This window comes from Thermobia domestica, chromosome 7 (assembly GCF_964235325.1).
Source record: "Thermobia domestica chromosome 7, izTheDome1.hap1.1, whole genome shotgun sequence".
NCBI lineage: Eukaryota > Metazoa > Arthropoda > Insecta > Zygentoma > Lepismatidae > Thermobia > Thermobia domestica.
The window spans coordinates 62,608,360-62,634,301 of NC_137460.1; the positions used below are offsets into that span (position 1 = coordinate 62,608,360).

General features: G+C 36.7%; 1 protein-coding gene across 4 annotated transcripts in view; it reads left to right on the forward strand.

Annotated features, from left to right (window-relative positions):
- LOC145690163 (early estrogen-induced gene 1 protein) overlaps positions 1-25,942 on the forward strand; it is a 292,289-nt gene that overhangs the window by 72,875 nt on the left and 193,472 nt on the right. The window lies entirely within an intron of this gene.

Consider the following 25,942-nt stretch of genomic DNA (forward strand, 5'->3'; position numbering starts at 1 on the left):
AATCACGTTGATTTCAGAAAAAAAAAAAAAAACTATTGGAGAAAGGTGAAAACGGTTTCGGTGAAAATTTGAAATGTCCGTTTTTCGATTTTCGTTTTTTGTTTGTTTGTGAGAGAGAGAGTGTGTGTGTGTGTGTGTGTGTGTGTAGAAATCTATTATATATCCTATAGGCGCGCACCCAAAAAACTTTAAAGGTGGGTCCAATACTACAAACCATACGTCTTATGTAGTATTGAACGAGTATTATTCTGCACCCAAAAAGACGATAAGTAATTGTAAAATACTTCCACCTATATTTTCAGGGAAAAAATGATAAAACTAAATTGTTTTATAAGAGAAAAAGTACAGATAAAGTGTAAGATCAATTTTTTTTATGCTATTTCCTGTTAAACAATTCTTTGGGAGGGGGTCATCATTTCTGTTAAACAAGTACAGGGTTTTCATAAAGTCTGGACGGATTTAATTCGCTTATAATTTTCATAAAAATGCTCATAATGAAATCAAATAAAGTGCAAACGGTAGCGGAAGGATTAAATTTTTACTTGGCAACACTGTTAGATAAGCGGCAACTCTGAACACCATGAGAGAGGGAGAGAGAGGGCAAGGGTCAGTTTCTTACCAAATTCTATCAATTGTTGTTTTCATTGTTGTTTCAATGTTGACTGTTAAAAGTAAGTTGTAAGCTGTATTGGTGTGTGTGTCTTTTAAAGAAATAAATAAATGAAAAACTCCTTTGAGAAGACTATTTTTTTTACCGTATCAGAGATGGCGTCGGTGAAAGAGAAAGCGCAATGTGTTCTGTGCTACGCAGAGCTAAAATCACCAATTCTGGTGTGTCGAAAGTTCACCAAAGAGTTCAAAAAGCCGGCACCGACTGAGCGTGCAATCCGAAAGTGGCATGCTAAGTTCTTGGAGACAGGAAGCGTCCTGGACCGTCCTCGAAACGGGAGGCCGCCAACATCGCCTGCAACAGTAAGCAGAGTAAGGGAAAGCATCATCAACAGGTGGACGTAAATGGCGCCCAGTTGGAGGTGTGGCGGTGAATGAACTGAGCTGGTGCAGATTACAGGTAAAAATTTAATCCTTCCGCTACCGTTTGCACTTTATTTGATTTCAATATGAGCATTTTTATGTAAATTATAAGCGAATTAAATCCGTCCATGAAAACCCTGTACTTGTTTAACAGAAATGATGACCCCCTCCCAAAGAATTGTTTAACAGGAAATAGCATAAAAAAAATTGATCTTACACTTTATCTGTACTTTTTCTCTTATAAAACAATTTAGTTCTATCATTTTTTTCCCCCTGAAAATATAGGTGGAAGTATTTTACAATTACTTATCGTCTTTTTGGGTGCAGAATAATACTCGTTCAATACTACATAAGACGTATGGTTTGTAGTATTGGACCCACCTTTAAAGTTTTTTGGGTGCGCGCCTATAGGATATATAATAGATTTCTACACACACACACTCTCTCACAAACAAACAAAAAACGAAAATCGAAAAACGGACATTTCAAATTTTCACCGAAACCGTTTATATCGTACAAGTGTCCAAATGTATGTTAGAAGGTTACTTTAGGAGGGGGTCTGGACCCGATGGACGTCCCATAAGCGCGCCTCTGACACTCCACGCTGCTGGGCTAACACCAAAAATCCCTTGCCATTACCTATAATCGAACTCCAGACATACGTAATCCATGAAAGTAAGTTCATTTTTAATTTAGAGCTAATAGCAAGTAATGAATGACTTACTTGATTACCGTTTCATCATGTTGTCACATAAAATGGCTTGTAGACTATCCACGAAATAGTTCACTGTCGCTGACGTTAAGTGTGGTGACTTATGGGGCCACAAATCTTGTTTTGAGGTCTCCCAGCTTTCAACTAATGTCAGTCTGTATGGCCTGAGTTTTGTGCTTTGCGTCCCTGTGGATGTCACAGAGTATCCAGTCTGTTGTGGTCAGTGTTTCTTTCAGACATGTTTTTTGAGGGCACTGCTTTCCCCCGGAGCTCTGAGAGTTTTCCCCGGAGGAGACCAAAATAAGATGTCTATAATATAATAATAAATTGAATAGTACCAGCAGTGCCCCCCGGAATCTTTTTTCTGAAAGAACGACTGGTTATGGTAGGCTGCATATTGGTTTTCGTGGTGAGCAGTCATTCACGTATTAATCCAATGTTCTCGGAATTGCTGCCAGAGTGAATGTTGCTGTGCTGAACTTTTGTTACCATACAGCGGTAAAATCTTCAGCCAAAACCCATAGCTCTGAAGATGTTACCGCTGTATAGTAACGAAAGCTCAGCACAGCAACATTCACTCTGGCAGCAATTCCGAGAACATTGGATTAATAGTAGACGCCAGCAAAACTTTAAGATCATCAACCATTCACGTACATTTTCTGTAGCTGTAGCTCCAATGATGGCGGATTGTACTTGTTATTTCTCATTAACTAATGAACCAATTGTTTACAGCTTTTTCACTAACTTTAGAATTGTCTTCCAATCAAAACCATCACGGATACTATATAAACGTTGGTAAGCTGTTTGTGTGGAAGTAATAGAGTTGGTAAGCGAACTTAAGATCGATATGTATCGACATCAAAACTGCTGATTTCGTGCATCATTTCAATGTATAACAGTATACATGTCAACTAGGAACATGGGGTTGTAACTTGGGTTAGCATCTTTGAGCAAATACAGACTTTTCGGAAAGTACCTGGTGTGTCAAATGCTGTTTCCAATTGGGAGCAAGAGATAATTTTTCCAACTTCTAGGTAGCCCTTTATTCCCTTTATTCCTTTAATCTGCCCAAATCCCCTTTCTTTTACTGCTACTTTGTAAAATTTTATTCCAAATTTTCCGGTCATCATGGATTGAGAGTGTTGTTTCGTGTGCTAGACATTTCCGAAGATCAAGCAGTTTGTGCTTTCTCTAGATTCAAACGACAGAAGTGCAATTTTCAAGGCACTCCTCCCACCAGAGAAGATTCATGATTTTGATAGTTGTTTTAGGTTACAAATACACAACAGCTACCAACTACCATTAAAACTTTGAACGACAAGACCTACAAAAAGAACAGTGAGGCGACAATTAAATTGTTTTGCCAGAGAAGTTTGAGGGTAGTTTTCAGAAGAATATAAATGTCGAATTTACATCTACAGAGTTGCCATTCCAAGTGAATACGAAATTTATCTTACTGATCTTGTGGACGTGGGAAAAGACGTTTTATCTCAAAATTTAGAGTAGTTGAAGCAAATAACACCTTTTGTGCCTTTTTTTTTTGCCGTATTTGAGCACCTTTTGCTTCCTTCATTTCGCATTATTTTAGCACATTTTGTCTCTTTTTTTTCCTATGAAGACTACCCCTAAAAATCCTAAACCTGGGAGTAGCTATGTAAAAAGAGTAATATTCCACTGAAACACTCCGTATATTATAATAACGAACTATGAAAAGAAACTTTTTTTTTTTTCTAATTTTCAGCAGCAAGAGCGACTACAAGTAAAATCTAGTACTTTCTCATGTAAATCAATTGATTAAAATTTTTAAAATACCATATCTAGTTCATAATCTCAAAAGGGATTAGTGTTATATTCTGTAGTGCTCTTTTTTCCCTACCTGATTCTGATAATCTTCTTAAGGGTTGTGGGTGTATAATTGACAGTTTTTTTGTGATATGTTCTGTAGAAGCAGATCCTCAGCAGAGAGAAAATCCTAAAATCTGCAACGTTGTAGTTTGGATGAGATTTATTCATCTACAGAGGATATTTTGTAGGCTTTTGTGTTCTCAGCCTTCCTTCAGTAAACACAATTGTTCGAGCATCGAATTTTCCCATAACGAACTTGAGTTGATACCTATGAAAAGAAGGAAAGAAAGCGTGTACCACAAGAAAGCACTTTACTGGGTGAACATCCGCTTTTGTATCTTTTCTCTCTCTCTCTCTCTCCCTCATTTCTCTCTGTGAATGAGTGTTCTTAGTCTCATGATATTTTTTTTTCTATGAGAACTCTTTTACTGTTAATTCTGAAACAGGAAGCACTTTTTCTATATTTTTTCTTTTAAGACAATATTACCGTGATAATTGTTTCTTTTGATTTAATAAAGTGGTTTTAAAAGCAAGAGAATAGCATTTTTGTATATATATACAGAGAGGAGTTCAAATACAAACGGGTAGCTTCAGACTTCCAAACTGTGCTATGCGTATAAATATGGGAAGTCATAGAACGACTGTGTTCGTCCATCTGTCTGTCTGAAAGATATCTTAACAAAAGCGATCTCCGTTCTTACCTTTGTTTTATCCGGAAGTGAACTACTTCCGGATTCAGTGTTAGTCGCAATAGAGCAAAAACGATAAAAGCTTGCGATAAACGATTTTTCGATATGGATTCAACATTTCAAGAATATAATCCTTATCTGCACTTATCACACTGCCAAAACCGGAAGTGATTGAAATTCATTTCAACTTCCTGTTCATTATCGATCTTAATAGAACAAAAGTGGTTACAGATAGTGGAAAACTTCTTTTTATGTCAATTTAGTGTCCGAAACCATTCCTGTCCTGCACATTTGCATCTAGCTTTTAACTGCTTCACATGAATGTTAGCCTGTTATTTAACCTATCAATTCATTAGCCTATCAATTCAGTTGTAGATTTGTTTTGATATGAGTGCTATTACGAGAACCGTAGATCTGTTCATATTATCGAACTGTCCATATGACCCAGAATTACTGTACCCTATTATTACTCGGTGTGATATATCGACTGATATACGAGGGTTGATGCAAAAGTTCTAAACCTACCTTTGAATGGTGTTAGTTTTCTACATAGTGCCTTGACAAGTCAACACATTTTGCCCATTGATATTGAAGTGCGTTAATGCCGCAGCGTTGGTAACAAAATGATTTGTCGAAGGCGTGTAAAATTTTATCTACGACATGCATGACGTTATCACTAGTGTCAAAATGAGTTGAACATTAGAAAGAGTTGAAAGTCAGAAAGTGCGAAATCAGGTGAATAAGGTGGTAGGGGAGCAATCTAGCCGCAATCGTGAATTGCTGCCATTGCAATGACTAGTGGCTAGTGGCTAGAGGCATTGTTTTGATGGAGAAGCACACTTGCTGTTAGTTTCCCAGGACGCTTCTGCCGAATATTATCACGCAACTGTCGTAGAAGACCTGCATAGTACTCCCCAGTCATTGTTCAGCCCTTTGGAAAATAATCACCATCACTGTCGCTTCCGAATCCCAGAAATTGTAGTCATGGCTTTTCCAGTTGAGAGCACTGAATTGGCCTTCTTCGGAGGAGGTAATGGTGGTGTTTCTTCTGCTTGTAACTTTGTTGGGACTCTGGTTGGTAATGATAGACCTGGGTCAAGGGGCGGATCCAGGACCGACTTCTGGGGGGGGGGGCGGTGGGTTGTCATAGTGCTACTTTTATGGGCTCCAAACTTTGGGATGGGTTTTATTTATATATATAAAATAAGAAAGCTCTGCTTCTGGGAGGGGGAAGCGATCGCCCCTGCCTGGGTCTCAACTAATGTTATGAATCGAGTGCGTAAACATCTGGATTTGCCTGGGAGAGATGAAGATTGTCCCTTGAAATTGCGTCTTGTGAGCTTTTGATCAGGTATCAAAAGTTTTGGAAACCATCTCGCGGAGACATTGCTCACTCCCATATGTTGGGTGATAATTCGGTCAACGCTTGCAGTAGATAAGTCCACTGTCTCAGCAATCTGCCTGATGATCATTCGCCTATCCTTCATGATGATTTCATTTACTTTGTCAATGTTCTCCTGCATTAGGGCTTCCAGAGTCTTTCCTGATCGAGTATCATCTTTAATGGAGATTCTCCCCCTCTTAAATTCTGCTGCCCATTTCTTTACTGTGACGAGCTCCTTCGTGGTTAAGCGGTTAGCGTACGCGCCTTTGGTGTGGGAGACCCGGGTTCGATTCCCGACGGGAGCTCTTGTGGTTTGGATTCCACGTTAATCAGTAGGTCCGTCCTCGCTGCTGAACGGGACGTTAAACTCAAAAACTTAACTTTCTTCACTGTGGCGTATAAAGTGGCATTATCAGCTAAAGTAACAGCTACTGTATGTCGGTGTGGATCTCGTGCATCTTTAAACATTACTTGTCGATCGCCTTCAATTTCTCCATTTGGTCACACTTTGCTTACTCTGTTGTCTTTCTGGACCTGTAACAACAGAATAAAAGTCGATATTAATACCAAATTTGGTATGACATCATAGGAAGAGTCAATAAATATAGCCTAAAAGTATTACATGTCTAGATCTAATATTTCTTGGTTAGGTTTAGAATTTATGTAACAACCCTTGTGTGACTTATTTTTGGACACCTCTTTTTTTTTATTTATTTATTATGAAATAGAAATTAAAGTTTGAGAGTTAACCATACTTTTGAGCTATATCTAAGTTACCATATTACGTACTGTCTATCGTCTTGCAAGTGTCATAATGAATTTCATTAGAGTATTCTGAATGAAAGTATCAGTCTTACTTTAATAGGCGGCATTGTTCTTATTCAGCATCAAATTTTAGGTTTACAAAATAATTTGTTTTTTCTGTTTTCTCGAAAACTAGTTTTTTTTTTAACACTGACGCATGTGATTTTGTTCTCCTCAGTAAGATATATAACGATTGGTATATATCTTATCTATGTTTTTTTGTTTCTTTATTTTTGTTTTTATTTATTTATTTTTACGGTAAATGCTAATGTATTTCGAGGACTGTATTTCTTTGGGTTGTCCAACTGCTTGACAAAATTCATAAAAAATGAGTTTGTACTGGGTTGAAATTGCACACCATACTACTTCCTTTTCAAAGTATAGAGGTGTTTGATGCCCAGCGTGTGCTTGTTCAGTGGTCCGTGTACATAATATTTAGTGAAGATTGCGTAAGATGGCAGAGGATGACGTTTACGTAAGTGGCAGCAAGAACGATAACAATAAATAAAACAAAAACATCTGCTAACATTATTCAGAAAATAACAAATACAGGAAAAACAATAGCTACATCTTAAAAAGGTAACACGATAAGTAGGAACGGGCGATAGAAGTGACATTTCTTGGATATGTATAATGAAACTTGCTTCGCATATATATATATAAGTACGTCGTGAAAAGTGCAATATATTCAAATCCAATGTTATAAGTTTCAAAGCCAATAGCTGTATTTCATATAACCAGACTCGGATTACAGAATTTCTCTTTGTTGGGTTAGGTTCTGTAATGTAGAGTTGAGGGGAAAAGTTCTCCATATCGGGCCAATCTTGTTTTTATAATAATTTCTTAACGAACTCATCAATTTGTATAGTAATTTCGGCACATAGAACTAATTGTGTTCTCTCTTCAGGCCAAGAAAATTTTATTCAAGTCTCTCGATTTATTCCGTTACAAAGGTCGTTCAAAGTTGACAGACACAGATAGGCAATATACAGGGCTGTTATAAAGTCCTTGCTATAAAACAAACAAATGCTATAAAACAAATATTAAAAATAATAATAATAATAATAATAATGAATACCGAACGTCTTAAAAATTCTATGTCCAAATTTCAAGTTTACAGCATAAACAGTTTGGCCCAAGCGTTGATAAGTCAGCCAGTTAGGATTTCTTTTATCACATATAGAAACATTCAGAAGTTTCATTCCAGTTAATAGTCATAGTTAGTCATCTATTCGTATTTGCACAGAAATGTGTCACTTGTTAGTCGTTTTAAAATTTTGATTTCTGGGCTTTCGACAGCTATGGCCATTTAGCCATCATGTATGAGGGATTACGTCCCTCGGCAAGCACACTATCCGGGGAAAGGGAAGGAAGAAAGGATTGAGGAAGGAAGGAAGCGGCCTGAGATTTATAAGTTAGGTACCACCGCGGCATTTGCATTTGCTATCAGGGAAACCTCATTCAAGATGGCTGGCCTGAAGTAGCTTGTACACTTTTTTGATCGAGTGCCCCTACCAGGAATCGAACCCTTGACCACTCGCACCACGTTAGCTTCAAAACAGCTTGAATATTCAAGCATTGCCACTAGAAAAACTTAACTGTATGGACGTGGTTGAACGGTTACTAGTTTTCGTTTCGCAGTGCCTGTCGCTTTCTGTCCTAAACAGGTCCCGGTTTCACATTCCATCACCGATCGTCTGATTTAGAGATCTTTTGATATTTTCCTTAGTTCACCAGGCGTTAGATTTTTATTGTAAAGTTGTTGTTTTTTTGTGCCAGTGGTAGGAAGCGTGGGCGTGTAGTTAAAATGAGATCCGAATCGTACACACGGTCACCTGAAATTGAACCATGGTTTGCTTCGTCAAAGGCAAGAAAAACTAACCTTTTAATCATGAGAGGTCACATTACCGGCAGTGGTGGATCTAGAAGGTAAAAACTGGGGAGCCCGGCCAGAACCCATACTATGATAGGTATATCATAAGTTTACTATAAAGTTTCAAAAATATATAAATAATAGCTTCAATTATTTTCTTCATTCAAAAAACTGGGGGGGGGGGAGTGCTAGGCCCCGGCCTAGATCCGCCACTGATTACCAGACGAATGCTAAGATAATACCCGTTAGTAAGTATCCGTATCCCAATTGTGTCAAAATTATTCATTATTCGAATATTCGATTTTCTTACAAGGAACGAACATGGACCGGTCATCCGGACATCTAAATCAAACCTAGTCCATTCGATAAAATAACAAAGGTATGATCATGCACAAAATATTAGGTGCCATGGACAACAGAGTAAGTCCCCGGGACCCATTAATCCCGTTAGTATAAAGAAAATCGTAGATTTGCAGTGAAATAGCTATTGCATTAACACTGTTCATAGGGAAGTCATGGTTTATAATTCATTCTCTTCAGCATGAAACACGCTTTGGAGAGGTGATATGTATTGGGGCCCACCGGCCCATAACGTACTTGAACAGGGAAAATTGGGAGAATGCCTGGAAAATTCCCTCCAGAAATCCCTCCCACCAACTTTGGACTCTTCTGGAGTGGCCGCGGATAAAAGCACACTCGAAAAATACTATAGGGGATAAGAAAGTGTGTATTACCTGACCAGGATATTAGTGCGGTTTTTCGCGGAGGGCGCTGGTGTTGTGTTTACATCAGTTTCTAGGTAAGCGCGGTGGGACAGGGGAGCGGAGAGCGTCACTCTGCAGTGTATCCAATGATTTCTAAAAGCTGCAATTTACATGTTATACAGTAAGTAGCCTAATGTTTCGCTTAATAAAGAACGCCATAAATTATATAGTTACCGGTATCGAATGCAGGAATGGTTATTCCTGTAGTAATGCAGGTGTATTGTTGATAATTACATATGCCCATCCCCTACCTCTGTCTGAAGAGCCCTATATTGTTGTCCATGAAGTTCAAAAACAAAGGCAATCATCTTTAAATAGCTGTATTTTTATTTCAAGTCTAAGTATTAAAATGTGCTACTATTTTTTTTTTTTTTTTGTAATACTGAACTTAGGTATCTGACATTGGCACTCATCTTCTTCTTCATGAATTGATGTAAGAAGCGACCGCGTGATTTCGGCTAATTGTTTCATCACCGGTATCTTTGAGCAATGAGATAACAGTGGAAGGCAAACTTCGTTCTTCAAATTTGACACTGAAAAACTTATGCAAGTGATTTTGTTATTCAAATACATATCTATTCACTCTAATCAGTTTCAGAAGTAGCATTAATTTTATAATAACATTATGCCTGTAAGAGTTACCCTGAAAATGTATTTTGTATTTCTTTTTTTAATACGTAATTTAATTTTTTTCCTGAATTTCACTGGAGTTCAATTCCTTGGAAGGCAGGGAACCTTCAATTGTCAGGCACCCCACTTTAAACTTTAATCGCTCCCCTATCGGCTCCAATGTAACACTGAGTATATTTCTTTTAAATAAAGTTTTCAAAATATGGCAGAAATACTGGATTTTTTAAAATTAGCAAACCATGTTAAATAATGACAAATTAGAAATCAAAGGGACTTATGTTTATCTATGATCTCAATCAGGGGCGGATCCAAGTCTCCTTCGGAGGCGGTTAGGAGTGTGGAGGTGAAAGATTTTCAGTTTCTCTCAAACCGGACTTTTGCAACACATCCGAAAATAATCTCAATGCAAAAGAATTTTCTTACTCAAGACACTGCTTAGACAATCGATCGGAGATCACATGGTCCAACTAGGTAGCAATTTGGAAGACGTTTTATCTCAAAACTATAACTTGCTTTAAACAACGAAAGTATAACTTTGATTCACAATAATGAACTTCAAGGTACTGTTGATAGGAGAAGTAAAAATTCCTTACACTCGAATGCTGCGAAGTTCTTAGTGTTTCTTTGTACAACACTGAGGTTAGTTTATTCGCAAGTTATTGCTAAATTAATATGGAGGGTGTATGTACTTTTTTTTTTTTCAGTCCTTTAAAGTGTTCTGGAAATAACTTCTATAACTTTTGAAACTGTGTTTGTCTTAACTTGAAGATATGAGTCAAGTGGTTTATTACGAACAGGACAAAAATAACTGTGATAGATTAGTTACACGTAATCTGGTTAGAAACACTGTTGTTTGTAGTTTAGTTCCAAAACCGGCCGCCCGCACTCGTTGGTCGAGTAATACCAAGTTTTGTATTGATAGACGGAATAGATATGAGGGAAAAGCTTGTATACCAATACACATTTTTCCCTCATACTTATTCTATCAATACAGAACTCTCGAAAGCTTGTTTCATGCTGAAGAGAATGCATTATAAACCATGACTTTCCAATGAACAATGTTGAATGGATTAGGTTTGATTCGGATGTCTGGATGACACGTTCATGTCCATTCCTTGTGAGTTGTAAGAGCATTACCCTAATCGATTTCTTCACTCATTTCTTACGTTAATGTTCAATACATTTTTCTGCCAGCTTCATTTGGAATCAAAAAATTTTTTTGCGTACTTTCTTTTCTTAAGAAAATAAATAAAAAAGTTTAATCTGTTTACAAGGAATAAGGAAAAAGAAATCTTAAGTGACAGGCTCTTAATAATGAGAGTGTTTGCAGTGCAGTAACGTTTTGCAGTTGTTGGCGTGCTAAAAGCCGGAACGTTACAAAGCGTTTCGGTGTGGTGCATTGCTCTCTGTGTTGTGTGTGAAGCGACAGGGTTCTGGGTGGCTAGAAACAGCTTCCTGGGAGAGAAAAGAGAGAGCGCGAGGATTTATAAGAGCCCTTCCTGCCTGCCTTGTCACTTTTTTCCCCTTTCCTTCCTCTAAATGTAAGTGGTGTTCATGGACTGTGAGAACACAGAAATTGAAATGACTGTTACAGCTGGATAGATGTCACTGCACTAAGCTGCTAATGCAGAATGTGACAGGAGGGGGTTACATGAGGCTGCTCTTGGTTTCTGTCTCTTATATATTACTATTGTATGATTACTTTCGTATGTGTGTATTCTTCTAAATATAGATTATTTAATCCAGTTTTTAATTAAAAGAAGCACAATATTAATTAATAAAATCACTAATCAAATTCAAAACGAAAGTTCAAAATTAGCAACTCTGTAGGCCTTGTTACATTATGCAGTTTTTCATGTTGTATGCGATTTGGGCATCCATGGGCACTACTTAATAAGTATAGCCTCCAAAATCAGTTGAATAAAAACACTATAGGAGAGTAGTTCCTAATCTTTTTACGAACGAATCACTTTACTGTTGACACTTGATGACGTTTATTATTATTATGATAGTGTGAGATTACGAGTATAAGCTTCTGTAAAGTAGTACTGAACATTATTGCAACTGAAGGCGTTGACTGGTTCGCTCTGTCTGAGGATTGAAAGATCATTCATGGTGCAGGGTTGTGTAGATCAGGTTTACCAGACCTTCAGGAACGCATTAGCGCAACTATAGACCCCATTACACCTGGTTGGCTTCATAAGATTTGGCTGGAGCTGGATTATCGTCTTGATAGTTCTCGTGTAACAGATGGCGTGTTTGTAATTACAATCAACACTACTAAGAACTTTTTGTGTTTATGTAACTACTGCGAAAGTTCAAGCAGAATAGTATTTTCGATATTAAAGTTATACTCTTTTCAAAATAGGGACTGTTTTTGTGCCCACCCTGATATGTCCAGGGATTCCCAGAGTGAGGTATTTTGTCGCACAACACGTTACAGGATCTTTTAAGTGAGGAGAAGGAGTTAGGAGTGCAAATACTTTATTGTTTTTATGCAAAGAAGGAACTAAAATCAAACTAACACATTCTTGTAAAACAATGAAGAGTGAATACTGTTGATCTTGAATCTGGAGGAACGTAAAGGAGAAAGGTGGCATGCTTGTGTAGAGAAGGGCAATGTCAGACAAAGTAGTGAAATATAGTAGAATTCTTCTTCTTCTTCTTCTTCTTCTTCTTCTTCTTCTTATTATTATTATTATTATTATTATTATTATTATTAATATTTAGATAACTAGATATCCAATCGGAAAACTATTTCGGTGCGAGCGGTCCCGGTTTCGATTCCCGGTGGGAGCACTCGATCGAAAAAGTGTGCAAGCTTTTTCAGATCAGCCATTTTGAATGAGGTTTTCCTCATTCATACCAGGCAAATGCCGGGGTGGTACCCAACATAGGTCCCAGGCTGCTTCCTTCCTTCCCCAATCCTTTCTTCCTTCCCTTTCCTCGGAAAGTGTGCTTGCCGAGGGACGTCATCTCTCATACGTGACGGTTTAAATGGCCATAGATGTCGCAAGCCCAGAAGTCTAAATCCTAAAATTTTAAATCCAATCGGAAAACGACCATTAGGAAGACAGGCACAGATGGAAAGACAATATTAAGATGGATCTCGCAGAAATAGGAATACAATGTAGAAACTGCATCCAATTGGCTAAGGACGAAGTGAGGATTTTTTGTGAACGCGGCATTGAACCTTTGAGTTCCATAGGCCATAGAATTAGTTATTTTTGTTATACTTGTGACATATCCCCCAGTCGAATTTCTGGCTACGCCTATGGACCTTTGGGTTCTTCACTTAGCTCTCAAGTATATTTGTTAATGTAACTCTCTCCAAGATTTGTGATAATCCCTTTCATGAATAATCGTATTACTGATCTCAAGAGCTCATCTCTAGTACCGTCCTGGTTGGCATTTGATTTCTATCAGTAAAATAAAATGAAATCAAGGAATTATCAAGGGCTATTAATATATATAGCCCTGTTTCAGAAAGAATATATTTTCTACGTATTACGAAGAATTATTTTGTTCAAACTATCGTTCGCTGCGCCTCGGCTCAGCTATTGGAGACACTAGTTTATATTAATAGCCACTAGATGTTAGTTGTCTTCTGTTTTGCTTGGTAACTGTCATATGTTTAAAATGGTTATTCCGCAGCAGAAATCATTTTGTGTTCTCGAGTTTGCGAAGTACAATTCCGTGATTACAGTGCAAAGACGTTTCAGGTTGAGGTACCAAATTGATCCTCCGAATGGGTGGAACATTCGCAGATGGTATCGACAGTTTGTAGATACAGGATGTGTATGTAAAGGAAAGAGTCTTGGCCGCCCTCGTGTTCCCGAAGAAAATGTTGCACGAATTCAAACTGCTTTCCAACGTGTTCCTTCAAAATCAACTCGTCGTGCCGTCGGTTGGTTATGAAGCCGCACAAGTTACAACTGTTACAAGCTCTGCGTCCTGATGACAAACGCAAACGTGTGACATTTTGTAACGAGATTCTGGATAACACTTTTGCATAACGTATCGTGTTCAGTGAGGAAGCGACTTTCCGTGTTAGTGGTCAGGTAAATAAATAAAATGTTCGAATTTGGGGCCTACAGAACCTACATGCAGTCATTGAACATGTACGAGATTCGCCCAAAGTCAATGTGTTTTGTGCGATATCCCTATCATCTGTTTACGGCCCATTCTTCTTTAGTGGAAACATGGTTAACAGTCAGCAGTATCTCGCTATGTTGCAAAACTAGTTGTTTCCGAGGCTGCACGAAGACAACTTCATTTTTCAACACGACGGAGCACCCCCTCACTGGAGTCGCCAAGTGCGTGAATATCTGAATGAAGCTCTACAGAAACGTTCGATTGGTCGTCAAGGAGCTGGCGACTTAGCATGTCTTAGTTGGCCTCCACGGTCACCGGATTTGACACCCTGTGACTTTTTCGTGTGGGGTTTCGTTAAAGACAACGTTTATGTATTACCACTCCTACAGAACCTAGAAGAGTTGAAGAACTGGATCCTTACTGCGATAACATCAGTAACGCAGGACATGCTTGCCCGAGTATAGGAGGAATTTGAGTATCGATGTGATATTGTTCGTGTCGCTAATGGAGAACATATTGAACATCTGTATTTTGAACTTGAGAGGTTCGTAAATATGTGCGTAAAATTTCATATTCGTGTTTAATAAATATATGCATTCGAAATACGTACATTCTTTTTGAAACATGGTATTACATGAAAGAATAATACTATTATGTAATGCAGTTTCTGTTTTGTTAATTTAATCTCTTTTGTGTGATATGTACGCGTTATTCAATTTATGTAGATTGTTTCTTTATATGTGGGAGTTGGTTTTATTAATTATGTATACAAATCATTAATATGTGGTTGGTTGTATATTTAGTTAGTAGCTTTGCAGCATTCGTGGGCGACGAATCGTCAAGTAGTAATTGACGTTTATATTTGATTACGTGTTTGCTAATGGAGAAATTGTGAATATTTCACCGTGGCAAAACATTCGCTCCTCAACTGTCTCTTGAAAATGTGTTTTGTCTGACTGTTTCAATAGTTAAGACAGAATTGTTGGTGGAAATGTTTGTATGATGGGAAAAGTACAGTGAGTAATAATGAATGAAATATTACGCTCTCTTCTATCAAGCCAATGACTTCTAATGACGTCATAAGACGTTCATTGTTGGTGTTCAAATATTAATGTTTCATTGCTTAGAACACGATGTGCAGTGATTACAAACCATAAAGCGGTTCTCATTAAAGTAGAATCAAAACGCTTTAGCAAGTGATTAATCACGCAATCAGTGTATCTAGTTGTATCTCAAAGGAATTTTAATGTCGAACAACATGCAAAAATGCATTCACTACATAATTATCAAACATGTTTAATAAATTGTTCTTTCTTTCAGAACGTGACATTTTTCAAATCCCTACGTATTAGTGAAGATGGCTATTTTCAAATGGGAAAAAAGAATCTGCCAGATTTACGTCCCATGGTTATGCCGATGAGACGATGATGAGAAATGAATGCAATGGTGAAGTGATTAAAGTGTGAGGAAACGGAAGAACCTCGAGAACACCCACGCACACGGGTTTGTCCACCACAAAGTTCACTTGGCGCCAGCTGGGGTCTAACCTTAATTAAATAAATATTTTAAGTATAATTTTCTCGTTATACTGTGTGGATGCGAAAGATGCACATTAACATAAATAATTTTAAGAAAAGATTTTTTTATTTTTAGAAACAATCTTTGTGGTTTTACTTGAAAAATTTTGTGCTTTTTAAAAAATAAAGAGCCCGAAATTTAAGTTCTAAGAGTTGAGTCAACACACAAACAGAAACGTAATCTAATAAAAGCATTGTAAAACAAGTAGCAGTGTGTCATCCATTCTGCACGCAAAAACTTCATGAACAAAAAAGATAAACGAATATTTGAAAATAGAAAAACAGTAAGCCGAGTATAGAGTAATTTAGCTTCATTTTCACGGGATTAATATTTTGTGTCCTGATTAGTAAACTGGTCAGCTAATCTCAACAGTCTTTTCAAACAGTATAGAGCGGATAGTCTATCAAATGATGATGTCCGTAATCACTTCCATTAGGAATACACGAGGAACCGATTTTTGATTGTCTATATCTTGGGATCAACTGGATGGATCACCTTAATCAACGAATTCTTTTCCTGACTTTTGACACTGTACTTTGTGGCCGAAATTGATGGCGATCCATAAGATAGTGCTTGAGATTTGGTGTCTTCCGAACGGACACACGGACGAACAGTAAATATATAAAGAAGTTGTGGTAAACCGAACTCCGTATAAAGTACTGCATATAAGAAATGCAAATAAAAATGTATAAAATACAAACAAAACGGTGTGTAGTGTGAACAGTGAGACAGTTTTACATTGTTGGAAGTGTATAGGTATGGCACATGCTGCCACTTCCTGTCCGTATAGGAAGGAATTCGATGAGCATCTTCCTTGTAATTTTTACGTTGTTACAACAATGTGAGTATTGGTACATGCGGCAGCTTCCTGTTCCTATGTGAATTCGATGGACACCGTGTGTTGATCAGTTATTCTTGTTATTGCCTCATTAAAGTGAAATGATGCAGGCCTTCCAGGACCTAGATCCCTCTTATTATGAAATGTTAACAAAATCAATTTAGTTGTAATGTTGTAGCATAAAAGTAATGCTTGACTTAATTTATACAGATGTCATTGATAGTACCCTTTAGCAAATCTATGAATATGATGTATTAAAACGGTGTCTGTATGACTATGCATATGACTTTCACCTTCTTTACAAAATGTAACATTGGTAGAATTAAAATATAACCTGCTCCATTGTGTATTTTCTTTCTTTTTAAAAATTGTTGCAGGGTTTTCTTTCTCTTTCTTCAGATTATATAACAAGTTCTCAGCATTGCTCGCCTACCTCTAGTAGCCTTGGGTTTTTCGATGATGCTTTCGCGACTGTGTTGACCTTGTGTTGTCTGAAACCTCGATATGTCAGTAATCTTCAAAACAGATACCACTTGTCTGGTGGTCTGGTCAAGTTGATATTCGGATTGTGTTACTCATTGCAATAACAGCGTCACAGCAGTGGATTGTGTGTGCACAAATTAATGTCTTGTAATTCATTGCTTTGCGTTTTGCTTATAATAATACGAGGGTCATTCGGAAAGTAAAGAGCGTTTTTGTATAAATACTTTAATAACTGATATACAAAGGCGAAATTTGTGTTACATATTATGTGATACTTAAGTTACTTTTCGACATAGTCGCCGTGTAAATTTAAACACTTGTCATACCGTGGTACAAGTTTTTCTATGCCTTCGGCATACACAGTTGCCGCCAAACTGTTGAACCAATCACTAACAGCTTCCTTAAGTTCTTGAAATTTCAGGAAAGAATTCGTGCAGCCCATCAGTAGTGAATCGCCTATCCTCTTGAATTTTCCGCTCAATTCTTCCTTTGAGTTCGTCAGTCACAACAGAAGGCCGGCCCGAGCGTTCCTCATCGTGCACATTCGTCCGTCCGTCATTAAACATAATGCACCACTTACGAACTGATGCTTCATTCATTACATTCCCATACACCTCAGTGATTTGTCTATAAATTTCTATCGGACGCACTTTTCTTGCATTCAAAAATCTTATCACACTACGAACCTCACACTTGGCGGGATCAGTAATTGTATCACACATTTTACAGTCGCACAGCGAAGCAATAACGGACCGTAGCGGATCGCAGCTGGTGCCAGACTGAGGCTAAAGCATGTCCAGGTCAATAACCCAGCGGCAGCGGGGGTGGGGGAACACGCGCACGCGCTAGCGCAAAACGTTCTTTACTTTCCGAATGACCCTCGTACATTATTACATTTCCTTTACGTATAAGGTATTGAAAAAGTTATTATAGTGTGATAAATTAAGCCAAATAATGTGATCAGATCACTTTTCAGCACCTATAGCTATGTGGGACGTTGACCTAAGGCTTAATGTGGGTTCCGAAATACGTGAGCTTCAACTGGGAATCGAATTTGGGTATTGGTTACCTTGATTCTGAAAGGAACGCTATGATCTTCCTTTAATGATATTGAACTCCAGTCCAACCAATCTCGTATTCAAGTTTCTATAAGGGGTCGCGGTGGCTCAGTGGTAGAGCGTTCACCCCCGGTGCTTGGGGTCCCTGGTTCGATTCCAGATCCGCCGTGTGGACTTTGTGGTGGACAAACACCGTGCTCGTGGGTTTTCTCAGTGTTCTCCCGTTTCCTTCCACTTTCTTCATTCCACCATTTCATTCATTTCTCATAATCACCGTCTCCTTTAGCCTAACCGTCATAATCGTGGGACGCAATACTTAAAGATTTCGTTTTCATTTCATGTCAAGTTCCTGTAAGTTTTATTTTATTGTTTTATTCAAGTATATATATATATATATATATATATATATATATATATATATATATATATATATATATATATATATATATACATGATTTCCACAAAGTCTGAAACTGTCATTTTCTCAGAAGCGGTTTGGAGTTGGAGATTTGTGATAAGACGTAGTGTATGTACTGTGAGGTTCACTGTTTGAAGTGCTCGTGATAAGTGGGTGACCCCGGGAGCCGTGTGGCAGGTGTCAACTAAAAAAATTCAAATGGAAAAGTATGTCTCATTGGATGGCATTCGAAAATCCATAAGAGAATGTCGGCGTGAAGAATCATTCTGACCAATAGAAACCTCTACTTAGGATGTAGTGAGCAATTGCATCCACAGTTTCCTAGGTCTCGTGTAGGCACCAACAAATTCATATCTATCAAGTGCAGGAATTTGTTTGACGAAGCATGTTGCCGGAACACTTACACTAATATCAATGCAAATGTGTGTGTCGTTAAGTTTCAGATATAGTAAAATCCAAATCTGGCCGTGAACATTAACTATAGTTTAATTTCGCGATAGGCCAAACTCTTCTGTCGATTTCAAATTTCTGACAGTATAGGCTACTAACACAAAAGTAAAAATCATTGGGAACATTCGGACTATATCGAAACATGAAATCGCCCGTGAAAGACGAGAGATCAAATTATGGATTCAATATTGTATCTGTCTGCACGAAAGTAAACAGGAATTTTTGTGTGGTTAATTTCCGTACAGATGTAATGATGTGTCATTTACCATTACCCTACTAATTGTCCTTTCACTTCTTGATAGCTTATCCCGAAATTTACATATCCATCACAGTTATAGTTCTTAAGTCCTTTCAGAAAGATTTGCAGAATTATAGTGTGCAATTTTGCTGTTTTCAATGTTTCGGTATAATAAGTTATTGTTTCACTGCAGTAGTTTAACTTCAAATCGTAACTCTGGGTCCCTATTAATAGTGCTAGATTTAAATGCAGTAAAGTTTAGAATTGTGTATTAGAAGTTGTAATTAATCATTCTGCTATGATTGCTTTTGCGCCCTTGAGCAAGAGCTACAACATTCTTCTTTTGAGAAAAAGCCATGAAATTAACGAACGGGCAAGCATAACAACAAAGACCAGGGAGCAGTACAGAATACGTTTTGTTGTTTTTGGAGAGATTGCTTCAATTAAAATAATTTTCCATTAAGTTTATCCCGGATGGGGATGGGAATGTGGGCGATTTAGAATAATAAACAAATAAGCAGATTGTGAAGGTTCGGTATTCTATTTCGCTTCTTGGCCTGCATATATCTTCGTTTTTGTGGAGCTATTTGTGATTAAGTTCAGAATCTGTTCTTCAAATCAATTTGTGAGCACTCGAATGCGGACATTATGAGTAATATTGTCAGATAAATGAAGAAGAAAATGTGTTTCATAGTTCTGTTGAGGATGTCGTGAGTAATAACTAAAGAAAACAACCTTGAAGAATATAGGTATTGTGTTATAAAACAAGATTATCTTTTAAATGTTGAAATAACCAACACTACTTTGACACCTGTAGTTATCCAGGCAGGATAAATTATATGGTATAAATATTTTGGAGATCGGTAGCTGTGTAATAGAAAAGTTTTTATCAAACTTTCCTGGAAGCTCCTGTGTAGCTAGTCGATTTAGTAGGCGTGTCTTTGGTGCACATGATTTCAGCTTTTTTAGTTTTTGATGGTTGTATATACCATCATTGTTATTCAGTCGAGGAACTACGTGAATTAAATACTAGTGAAATTCGATCTAGAAGCAAAGAAATGACAGCGATAGGTGCTGACCACACATTTCACAACTAAATGACTTCTGTCCGACCAAGCACTTGGCTTAATGGGTTGTAAGACCAGAGAGTCCAGTTTTGTGTGTAAATAGTGGCATTTGGCCGACTAAACAGTAATTATTATTCCCTTACTTTCTTAGAAAGATTCGATTAATTGCCATTTAGCTGTGTTGTCATAATGATTAAGTACTGGTGTAAAAGTTTAGATTACAATAAGGTAATAAAATTTAGAATTAATATAAAACAGATAAGTGGATAAATCTATCTATCTATTAAAATGCTACAACAGCAATAAAAGCGCCTGAGCTCCAACCTCTAACTTTTGATTCCACACCTTAGATTTACGGTTATTGTGATTTCTCGTTTATAACAGACAAATATTTTAAAGTATGTGTACTTTAAATAAATTATTTAAAGATCTTTTTCATAAAGTGTATCCTTTTAAATTATTGTTTAATGCCTTTGCATTTTAATAAACCTTCTCCAAAATAAATGCAAATGAATGTGCTGCCATCTTTGTTTTTTTTTAATTATACGTTTGTGCACGTTTATATGTTTGTGGCCAATCCTTTTGACAGAGAGATCTGGGAAACTACAGGCTCTAGAAAGATATGTTATCACTGATCGATTGCAAATTTTGCGTAGATTGTCCAGTTCTAATTGAATATGTAAAAAACATGGCCATTAATTCTTTATTACATTTTTACGGGTACATTGGAAGTGTTGAAATTAAAAAAAAAAAAAAAAAAAAAAAACGAAACCTAAAGCATCATATCCTACTCATTATACATTCCAACACCACATAGTTGTGTATAGGGGTTGCGTATCTGTCAAGCGTTTGTTTCATGGCCAAATTATATGTCTAATAAAAAACGAAGGATAACCATTTCTCCAGTCTAAGGTGAATCTTCATTGTTTGGAGTATTTTACCCAATGAACACCATATATCACTTACATTATAATTGATTGTATTTGTAATTTTGAAATATTGCACCTTATCAAGAAAAGCGACACAGGTCAAAAAACCTAAAGGTCCAAGTTCGTATCCCTCGCGAGAAAAATGACATAACTCGTAACTTGTTTTAAAGTTATTTTATAATCACAATGGGTTTTTCTATTATGTGCAAAAGTGTTGTAAATATAGCTTTAAAATTATCCCAAAATCAGTGTGTATTAGAACAAAAATGACAAATTTCGTGCTATGTCATTTTTCTTGCGAGGGATACCAACTTGGACCTTTAGATTTTTTGACTTGGTGTCACTTTTCTCGAGAAGGTGCGATATATAAAACGATAATCATGCCTGTTGTTCTGTATGGTTGCGAAACATGGTCGCTTACTCTAGGTTGAAAGTATTTGAGAACAAGGTCCTGAGACGAATATTCGGACCCAAGAGAAACGAGAATAGGAAATGGCGGAAACTTCATAACAAGGAACTGTATAATTTATATTGTTTACTAAACATTGTTAGGATCAAATCAAGTCTAGGAGACTAGGTGGGCAGGTCATATAGCTGGAATGGAAGAAAGTAGAAATGCTTTCAAAGTTTTTACTGGAAATCCAATCGGAAAATGTCCATTATAAAGACCTAGGCGCAGATGGGAAGACAATATTAAACTGGACCTGGCAGAGATTGGAATACAAAGTAGAAACTGGATGCAGTTAGCTAAGGATAGAAGTCAGTGGAGAGCTTTTGTGAACGCGGCATTGAACCTCCGGGTTTCATAGGCCATAGAGTTAGTTAGTTTATGTATTTGCTTATTACATACTGCATCCAAGAAGAAAGAAAACACTGATCATACATGAAATAAAAACTCCAACCAGAAGTAGACTCAAATCTTGCAGACGGTGCCAGATAGTGAAAAAGTAATCGAAAAAATCTCCCCTTTACGGCATCTCTTGCCGATTGTTGTCAAGACGTCTGTCACTTGTGTCTGCAAAGGGGCATATACAGATGTGAGGAATAACAAGGAGATTCATGCTCGTATGTGAATGATGTGCTGTGTAGAGAGCGCAGGTTCAGCTAGTCTATCTATTAAAATCCTACAATAGCAACAAAAAGCGCCTGAGCACCAACCTACAACTTTGGATTTTAAACCTTTGATTTACGGTTATTTGTGATTTCACGTTTAATAAAGACACAAATATTCTAAAGGTATTTTTACTTTAAATAAATTATTTAAATAGACCCGTTTTTCATAATGTTTATGTTTTTAAGATTATTGTTCAAAGCTATTTTAATAAACCTTTTCCAAAATCAATGCAAATGAATTGTGCTGCCATCTTTGGAGTTCTTCTAAACTATATGTTTTGTGGCCAATCCTTTCGACAATGAGATCTCGAAAACTACAGGCTCTAGAAAGATGAGTTTTCACTGATCGATTGCAAATTTTATGTAGATTGTCCAGTTCTAATTGAATATTACAAAAAAAAAAAAAAAAACATGGCAATTATTTCTTTATTACATTTTTACGGGTACTCGGGAAGTATTGAGATTAAAAAAAAACTAAAGCATCATATCCTACGCATTATACATTCCAACATTACATTATTGTATATAGGAGTTGCATACCTCTCAGGTGTTTGTTTCATGGCCAAAAACGAAGGATAACCATTTCTCCACTCTAAGTTGAATCTTTATTGTTTGGAGTGTTTTGCCCAATGATATTATAATTAATTGTGTGTGTAATGTAATTGCTTATTACATACTGTATGCAAGAAGAAAGAAAACACTAATCATACATGAATTAAAAACTCCAACCGGAAGTAGGGTCAAATCTTGCAAACGGTGCGAGATATTGAAAAAGTAATCGAAAAAATCTCCCCTTTATATGGGATCTCTAGCCATTTTTTATCAAGACGTCTTTTACTTGTGTTTATAAAGGAACATGTACAGATAAGAGAATCATGCTCGTATGTGAATGATGCGCTGTGTAGAGAGCGCAGGTTCAGCTAGTAACCTTTTAAAAAAATACTGAAGTAAATAGATAAAACGAATGTGAATTCAACCAAGTAACGTAATTAAAAATTGAAAACTATGATTTGAAGCAGATTGAAGAAGATAAATGTTTTTTAAAGCTCGTAAGCTGGAAGTACCGTAAAATCGTGCGCTGAACAAAAAAAGAAAAATGAAAAAAAGCATAGCTAACTGGAGATAGAGAAAGCTTCTGTCCATCAGGTTACTTCTTCCTGAACATGATAGCTGCTGTTTTATATTAAATGAAAGCTCCATGTCGTTTGTAGAACATTAGTCAAGATTAAAAAATGTAACTTCCCATCTCTAGTGTTGGTATTTCAGTAGTATTAAAGTAAAATATTAAAAATGATGACCCAGTGATCTGTCAAATTAAGATCTTAGCATTTTTTTTCTCTCTCTCTAAAAACTTTCTGATTTTGCTCAGTGATTTTCGAAAGTTACAGTGCCAGAACAAACTTGTTAGTTCTGGATTGAAGAATGTTTACATGATTAAATTTTTTATTTATTTATTTTGGAGGAAAAAGAACTGCTCGTTGTCAGAATACAGAAGTGTCTTCTTAATTGGATTGGAGTTTAGGATCCATTTCAATACCGAGGTTACATGAGACTTGAACTTAGGGCTTAACCCTACGTACACCAAGGGCTTACGCATAACACCGCACACCCAAAAGAAGGTTAAATAAAGTCCACTACATAAATAATAATTTCCTGCACTTGAAAATGTAATATTCTTTTCTATTTTGTACCTTTAGTTGTCTTAGTACAAAGTAGAGAAGAATATTACATTTTCTGGGACAGAAAATAATGATTTATGTGGTGGACATATTTACCCCCCGCCCCCTCTTCCCTTCGTTCTGTATGTAGAGTTCCACTTTTAATATCGTCACTCTTAAACAAGGTCTTTTCCGTTTAGGTATACGACATTTTGCGTCGTATAACACGTTAACCAAGGGAGGGTACTTCATGCCAACCACGGAAATCTCTTTAAAATTTTGGGTTATTTTCTGGAAATTAAATGTATTGAATGACAGAAAATAAATTTATATTATTTTTGACACAAAACCAGAGTTATGACATGGTACTAAAGAAACATTCATAAAAATTCTTATCCTAATAGAAGTATGGACAATTTTTAACCCACTTTGGTGTATGTGGGATACGAATCCGATGAGCTTTCACCTAGGGTATAGTACCCGAGCGGTGGCTCAGTGGTAGAGCGTTTACTTCCGGCAGGAGGGTTCACTAGTTCGATACTAGGCTATGTGAGTATGTAGTGTACAACATGGTGTATGAGTTTTCCGGGGGTTCTCAGTTTCCTCCAACATTCTTGTTCCTCCATTTTAATTGATCATCCATCTCCTTTTGCCCACGTTAAACTAGAAATTTCATTTCATTCATCCACTTGTGGACATTTATTTTCGAGTGGACTCGGCAGATTAAGTTGAACAATATGATGTCTTAAAGTGGATGATATAGAACCATAAATTTTCAACACCGTGATTATTATTGACAATACAAAGGGTGTCGGCAATATATAACAGTCATTTTTAAATGATGTGCTCAGGCAAATTAGTATGCAGTGGCAGATACATTGATATACTTGGAGAAAGTGAATGTTCTATTGATAAATTTATTATTTATATGTTTTAAAACGGGAACAATAACTATTTTCGTTATGTGATAGTCTTGAAATTGCAGTTCTGTTTCTTTTGTGTTTAAAAATACAAAGTAACTTCGCGTTAGCTGTCAAAAAAACAGTTGTAAGTTTTTATAGATGTGTTGTAGGGTTTTAAATTACAGAGTTACTGTACCAGAAACTGACAAATGATTGAATAATACTTGTCTATAACATGAGATTACATAATCCTTCCGCATCGGTTGAAATTGGAATTACGCATACGCGTGCTTATTACCATTCAACTACTTGAAGCGTAAAGTAGAATTATAAGGTGCGTCTTCTTCAAAATTTGAAATAGCACATTATAGTTATCAAAATAATAACAGTTAAAAGCCATTGGATGCATAGTGTGTATTTCAGAATTAGGATAAATATGTAGACTTTTCTTCGCGTGGTTCCGTGATGAATTTCCATTGGGACAGAATTTTCGTGTAGTGGACCAAAGATCTTGCGACAGTTTGGAATTTATTGACTAAATATCTGGATTACAATTGCTCTCCACGAGCTGTAACACCAAAAAGTTGAGTTTAGGAAATTAAACATGTAAACCCGCTATTCGTTGGGGTTACTTAGTACAGTGATTATTAAATATATACTTCATACTTGAAGAAAACAGTAAATGAATTTAGAAGTTAACCATAATTAAATTTATGATAGTAGTTAATTTTCGTGTTGTCTGTACCAGCGGCTTTTTAAAAGTATACTATGAGTGAGGTTCTCTTCTGTTGAAAAGTAATCCTTGGTATGCTAATATACTAGTAATAGTCTGAAGTTTCTCTTATATTTTTAATTGCTTCCGTAATGGTTATTTGTTCTCTTTGTTCACGTTCGTTAACCTTGTATGTTAAGTGGTTAATTATCACTACGTGTAGAAAGAATTCTTGATTCCATGAAGATCAGAAACTCAGTGATTGTTTATGAGCGATGAGGAAGGTGGAGTTTAGTTTCCTACTGTCCATTGTATAGTACTCGCTGTAGTACTATATATATACGAGATTAAGTCAATAAGTATCTGCAATCAATTTTTATTATTTATTACAACAAGAGTACAATGTTTTTATGCATATCATTTTTCAACATTGTCACCCTCCTTTTCAATATACCTGGACTACCGTTCTACACAACTGGAAAATAAGATAGAAGAGATATTGAAGGAAGATCAGTTCGGATTCCGAAAAGGAAAGGGCACCAGAGATGCCATTGGGTTGATGAGAATTATCCCAGTACGAGCTCTGGACCGAAAGGAAGAGTTGTGTTTGTGCTTCATAGACTGGCAAAAAGCTTTCGATAGGGTCAATTGAACGAAACTTTTGCAAATA